Source organism: Lolium perenne, chromosome 2 (assembly GCF_019359855.2).
Source record: "Lolium perenne isolate Kyuss_39 chromosome 2, Kyuss_2.0, whole genome shotgun sequence".
Taxonomy (NCBI): domain Eukaryota; kingdom Viridiplantae; phylum Streptophyta; class Magnoliopsida; order Poales; family Poaceae; genus Lolium; species Lolium perenne.
In genome coordinates, this window is record NC_067245.2 from 119,106,075 (window position 1) to 119,113,223 (window position 7,149).

Consider the following 7,149-nt stretch of genomic DNA (forward strand, 5'->3'; position numbering starts at 1 on the left):
GCACAGGGGCATCACATGGAAAATGATGTTACCATTCTCTCTTCCCATTTTTGTTTGAATTTTTCAAAATTGTCATGCCCTAACGGAAAAAATGTATGTTCCTTCTATGAAGCATGTATCAAAATGGCATTACCAAAACCTGGGGGTGGCGGGGCACATGGTGGTGTGATGATACATCACACTTGGACCACACAACACAATTTGGACCAACCAAAAAAATTCAACCACCCTACACAAACCCTGGTCAAAACTAGTTTAACCAATATTACAAAAGTTGTACATAATTCAGAAACCGTCAGAAATATACGAAGCATTCAGGAGTCAATACTGAAGACAAAGCAATTATGCCAATTGACGAAGGTAGAGGAGGAACATGTCTTGCTATATTGCACAACAAAGCCAAATTCAACTTTTCATCGATTGCAAAATTCTGGTTGCAATTAGCACACCCTGGTCTCCTGATGTCGCAATAGTTGGCTGGTGGGAGCGGAGACACTCGACTTCCTTCTTCAACTTATCGCACTCTGTGCAAACTTTCAAGTACTTCGTCTCGAAATATTGCGCATCTTCAGCATGCAACTCCACTTCCTGTCGAAAACTTCCACAGTCATAGTTGCAATCACACTGACCAGCCTTGTCAGTGACCACACTCATCGGTGGCTGGGCGCGTAGTTCCTTGACTTCCTTCTTCAACTTCTTACACTCAGCGAGAACGTCTGAGTACCGTTTATCAAAAGAAGATTGCACGGAACGGGCATTCTCCTTCGATATGGCATGATTTAAAATGTACCTGCCCACGAGGTGGCGGATTGTCTTATGAAGGATGGTGTTGTGGCCCTTGATCTGGTCCAGTTTCGCGGAGAATCGTGTTATCACATCCTGCATTGCAAATTCAACAGCAATGAAGTATGCAGAGTGCAAATGAGGGGGGAGAAATAAACAAATGGAGTGCCAACCCCTTCAATATGCCTGAGAGCTGCAAAGTCCTTGTCCATAGGAACCTCTTCAACGATGGAACCGCCATCCCTGGAAGAAAGACAGTTAAGTAGTTGGACTTGGGAGCCAGCAAGGAGGCGATGAAACTGCGGCACGGCAATGGAAACATACACGGCCGAAGATGCACACACGCGCACTGGCTGCTCCTCTCCCGGAGACTGAGCATTCGTCTCTGATTCTGCATTCAGGATACCAAACCTATGCAAGAGTTGGAGGTTTCTGTTATGAAGGGTGGTGTTCTGGCCCTTGATCTCGGTGGCTGTCGCCGATAATCTCATAATCCCTTCCTGCATTGAAAAATTCACCAGTAACGAATCAGGGATCCTTTTTCATTCACAGGATAGGAAAATCATAAGATTAGGAAAAGCATAGGATTTTGTATACATTAGAGTGGGTGTATGCGCTATTTTATGGGCTATTTGGAATGTACAAAATGAATTCGTGTTTAATAAACCCAAATCTCATCCCTTCTTGCAGGTTATCCCTATGATTATTCACTAGATACGTATGTTTCTTATCTCCCGCCCGAGGATCAGCAGGATATCATGGAGTCTGGGTGCAACTGACTAGAGACAGTCGCATGGGATTTTTACAGCCAGGGTGGCTGGCAGTTTCCTCATAGAATTACTTACTGGTGTGTTTTTGCCTTTTTGGCACCCGCTGTTTTCTATGTTTCGTTGGTGGATCTTTGTGTCGACTCTAGCTGATCCGTGAGAAGTTGTCATAATTTGTGTATGAACTGAAGAAAGCAATAAAGCAGCCATATACATCATTTTGATGCAGAGGCTGTGGTATGTCCCCCATTTCGAAAAAAGGAACAAACATAGGATTGAGATGTCATGGCTAGTTGAATTAATGTTTTATTCCTATATTATTCGCACTACCAGATTCCTATAGGATTAGTTCCTATATGATATGTTCCTATAAATCGAACAACTAATGTAGGAAAAAATCCCATAGGATCTAAATGCTACACAATTCTTATAGGAGTCCTATGAATTAAAGAAGCCCTCATGCAGTACGGAGATGAAGAGGAAGAAAAAAAAGCAATGGATATATATTATATAGTGCATACATTATTAATGCTCTTGAGAGCTAACAAGTGCTCATCAAACAACGGGTCCTCGATAGCTAAGTACGAAGTGGATCCTGCGGTAGAAAGCACGAGCCTGGAACCGTCGGCCCTGGAAGATGATAGCCAGTTTAGTTGGCACCGCCTGCCAACAAGGACTCAACGAAAATCCGGCATGGCGATGGAAACATACCCAGGTGCTTCGTACCCACCAGGTTGGCGAGAAACGAGCGATTTCTCAACTTGGGTAGGAATGGCGCTGAAACCAGCTGGCATGGAAGAAAGACGGTTAAATTGTTTGATCCGCTAGCCTGCCAGAAGTTAGAGAAACTTCGGCATGGCGATGGAAACATACCGGGGAGCTTCGTACCCACCATCTTGGCGAAACACGGGCGATTTCTCGGCATCGGTAGGAAGGGCGACACTTGAACGGGCGGCCCTGGAAGAAAGACGGTCAAATAGCCGGTTCTCCCGGGTAAAAAAAATAGTTGGATCTGTTTGCCTTGCTGTAATCTGCGTTCATGGGGGCAAAGAAAGCACATGGCGATAAAAACCTACCAGGACTCTTGCTGGATTACTCTGCCCTGACCCAACAAGCCCGAAGCAGACTGAGCTTGCGATGGAAGCGCAGACATGCCTGTCCGCCGGCGCCGCTGGTACACTTTCAAAGTCGGAGTTTGCAGGACTTTCAGCGGGATGGATTTCACCGCGGATTTAGTCTCAGACACCAATGCCTCCTTCCTCTTCTTACTCTTCTTCATGTTCTTCTTAGACAACTTGTTGAACGAGGGATGAATCGCTGGAGAAAGAAGGAAGGGACAAACAGGTGGGGATAGAAGGGGTCGGTGTAGAGCTCTCCGGGGAGGGTTCCCCGAGGAGGAGGATGAAAACTGGAACGAACAGGACAGGGATGGGACTGGGCAATCTTGTTCGTCCATCCAAAATCAAAGGGCGGGAGCACATAAGACTTTGGGCCATTGACAGGCTGGTCCTGCCACAGGCGGACCCCAAGTTTTAGCGATTCAATGTCAGTGAAAAGATATATCGGCAATGTAAAAGAATCTTGTTCGGGGTCGGCCGCGGAAGCCAAATCTCTGTGTCCCAAAGTCTACTAGTAGTCTACTTCTATATAGGTATAGCTGCATAGCCATCATACCATTGCATTGATCGAGCTGTACGTCTTTACCACTCTGATTCAGGTCCAAAATATTACTCCGTTCGGCAAAAAGATTCTTGAAGCCATGTACATATTTTCTGGATCGATTTAGTAATTTTCTACAACTGTAATATTATTTCCAATTTTTAGCAATTTATTTGAATTTTACGATTTTACTTATAAATTTCGCTAATTGACATGTGTAGGGAAAGATAGAAAACAACTAGTGTATGCATGACCAATTAATCTGACTAAATAAATCTTATAGTGGCCACTTTGCATCACTCAAACTGAGAGGGCATGTTAGATTCATATGATAGAAAAATGGAGAATCGCTATGACATATGCCTCCTTGAATCCTACGGGAAAGAAATCTACGGGAATTGGTAAAGCTAGGTGTGTGATGGTATCATAGGAAAGCCAAAGGAAATTTCTACTAGAGATTGAGAATGCATAGCATAGTTGTCACAGATGCATATGAATTTTTCCAAGAGGTCTAACCTCTTATTAGAAATCCTATAGGGTTGTACTAGTATAAGAAAACAATACATAGAAATTTTGGAGGATTCAATTCTTCAAATCAATCAAGCTATATAGGGGGAAAATCATATCCTTTGATTCGTACAATTTGTATAGGAGTTATGTAGGATTTGACTATAGGAGTTATGTAGGATTTGACTATAGGATTTGAATATTTGTACGGTTGTGTAATAATTTTACCCAGATCAATTCACATACCACCGGTTATGTATTTTTTTTGGGATATAAAAATAGGAGGTGTGGTATATTTGATGTGTGTAGAGATAATCTCACCATCTTATAGCCACCCCTAACATTTTGAGCAAACAAAAAAAATCTATACTACCACTAACCACCTCTCGTCCTACACTCAATTCCTACACAATCAAACAACAAAAAATGGCTATCCCTAGCCAGGTGGTTGGGGATACTCTCATCCCATAAACCTATCCCCTAAACCAAACAACCCCTAATAGGGAGGGAAGGAAAACCTAGTATCTGATACTGTACAAAACACATAAAGCAATCTGGAACCGTCCACATAGAATCAACGGGCCAGAGCAGATTCCTTCTTTAGGAAGGGTCTTGCGCGGAAGCCAAGGAATCCTCTGCGTTGACAATCTGCTATAGCAGTAAAATTGACCATCATAGCGGAACATTGATGGAGCCACTACAATGCGTCCAAATCCGGGTATAGTCTTGTCATATCAATGGCTGTCAGTTTCTCCAGATATAATCTATCCGTTAGCTAGTACTACTACTCTAGAGGCTTCTACAACCATCTTGTACGCCACATGCAGAAGTTGTACAGTACTACGACTACTATCGAGTATCGACTAGTCCGATCACGTATTCACGTCCAGGTCGCAACTACTAAAATATGGCCGTAAAGAAAATGCAGAAGTAGGATGGGGCCACGACAAAAGACATATCATATCAGCATGCATAGCATCTCATTTGCAACTAGTTGCACCCGCATCCTATTATCGGATATCACACTTCCGCACTTTTAAAAAATATGAAGAAAATCAAAACTGCGACACATATTATGTTGTGTATTGCTCCACGCCTCCACAGGTCACAGATGAGTATGCATCTGTGAAGTTTCATCAAAAACAATGAAATTTTCTAGCTTGCACAAAAAAGACAAATGATATGTGAATAGTTAAGGAATATTATTCACTTTGGTCTTTTCTTTTTTCCACAACTCACATATGGTCACTTTTGAAACAAATGTTTAGATGTGCACAGGACAACATAACCCGTGACTATGATTTGAATTTACATTTTTTTAGAAACTCGAAATGTGACATCCGACAATAAGGTGAGGGCTCAACTAGTTGCGAAATGTTTGCACTCCTGACCATGCATCTGAATCTATCTACTAGACTACTACAACAACATACAAAATGCACCAGTTTTGAACTAGACATGTAACAACAGTACTAACCGCTGGTCTCCAAAATCTAACGCTTGTGATTAGAGGGATTCGCGTCAAGAGATACCACAATAGCATACACTTCTTTCTAGAACCATCATGTAGCCATTATGTAGAAGAAGAAAAAAGCAGGGTCACACCAATATCACACGTCCCACTCGATAGTGAGAAAGGTTCCAAGTTATTGTTCCCATTTCTCAAATGGTCATACCTATTTCGATGGTGTAACCTACGTAGTATAAGTTATATATTAGTTGTATGGAAAGTTTGAGCAACATTTAGAACATAATTTTGTACTCCTAATTGGTCCAACATGCTAAGATTGGGGCGCTGTATGAGAGACGGAGTGGGAAACGAGTGGGGCGTTGTATGAGAGACGGAGTGGGGGTGTAGTAGGTACTATAGTAAGACGGCGAGATGGCGATGTCAGAGTGATTAAGACTAGTCACAATGGGAAGTACGTAGTACGTAGTATCATACACTAATAGTTTATGATACTACCTCCACAATGCATAGTATCATAATATGGTATCATACTTATGTCATATTTAAAGTTTTGTAGAATCTCAATGCAAATGTGTGTACATGATGTATTTGTCATGAAGTTTTCTACGGAGTAAGTTTTCTAGGTTTATGTGTTATGATACTTCTCTCATCTCTCACCTCATTAATAGATGTGACACATTAGATTTTTGCCAACATGGCATGTATGATACTACTTATGATACTCCCATTGGGGCTAGTCTAAAGTGTTCGACGGTTACCAAGGCATCTAAGACGGCGAGACGGCGAGGTCAGAGTGATTAAAGTGTTCGACGGTTACCAAGGCATCTAGGATACCTTAAAAGCACTTTTTGTGATGTTGATCAAATTGTACTCTAAAATCGTCACTGGACAACAGGCCGGCCTATTGCAAAATTGTTTGAATGAGCTAAAATAGTTAGAAATCTAGAAAATTTGTCACTTTAATGAATTTTCATCCTATAATGCTTACTTAATTTGAAAAACGAATGGGGACATTTGCCATAATGGGACAATCATTTCTACAAAAAAGAATAAGATAGAAAGTCTCGCAATGTTATTTATCATGACAACATTGACAATGTCACAACCGTGGGGTGATTAGGGAATCCACTCCGCTAGGAAAAACAAATTTATATAAGGCATGTGTGGCAATGCAGTTTGTCTACCTTATACAAATATCTCGATGTGCAGCTATATATGGATTTTATTTTCCAACTTTAGATGATCAGTTTTTAGTTCACCATTTAATTAGAATTCATAACTTTTGGGAATAAAATACTTGGAGGTACCCTGCAAGTGTGGTACCACAAACAAAGCCCAAACATGGGTCCCAATAGTACAACATAGCGCACATAGGAAGTTTGAGCAAATTTGAAACCAACCAAATGAGGTAGAAACAAATCAAAAAAAAAGTTGTGATACATGTGCATGGAGCCATCACATGACATGTACTTACTACTAACAAGTAAAAACTATAAAACCCTATCATACATAGAGGTTTGGGTGAAGTGTCATTAACTCATTATTCACACACATATACAATAAATATGGACTGCTTTTGGCTTTCTACCCATTAATTTGAGCAAGCTTCATGCAGTGTCCACTTCAAACTTGACAACATTGGAACCATAGCTGCTTGAGTTCGCCTCGCTAGCCTCTTCCCATATGTAAGCTTAATTAATTGGTTACACTACGAAAACCACAGTCAACTTCTGAATAATGCATGCATTGCCCCCCTTTTGCACATAGGCAACTTTGCAAATTAGGGATTTTTGGTTTACCACACATTAGTGTATTGTTTTCTTTTTATTAGGACCCCTGTTTGGTAGCCACATAAACCAAACACATGCCAAATAAACTATATGGCTGCCAAATTTTGGCTTCTTGGCAAATTGTGGCTAGGAACCAAACATGCCCTTGCTAGCCAAAGGGGTCCAAATAGGT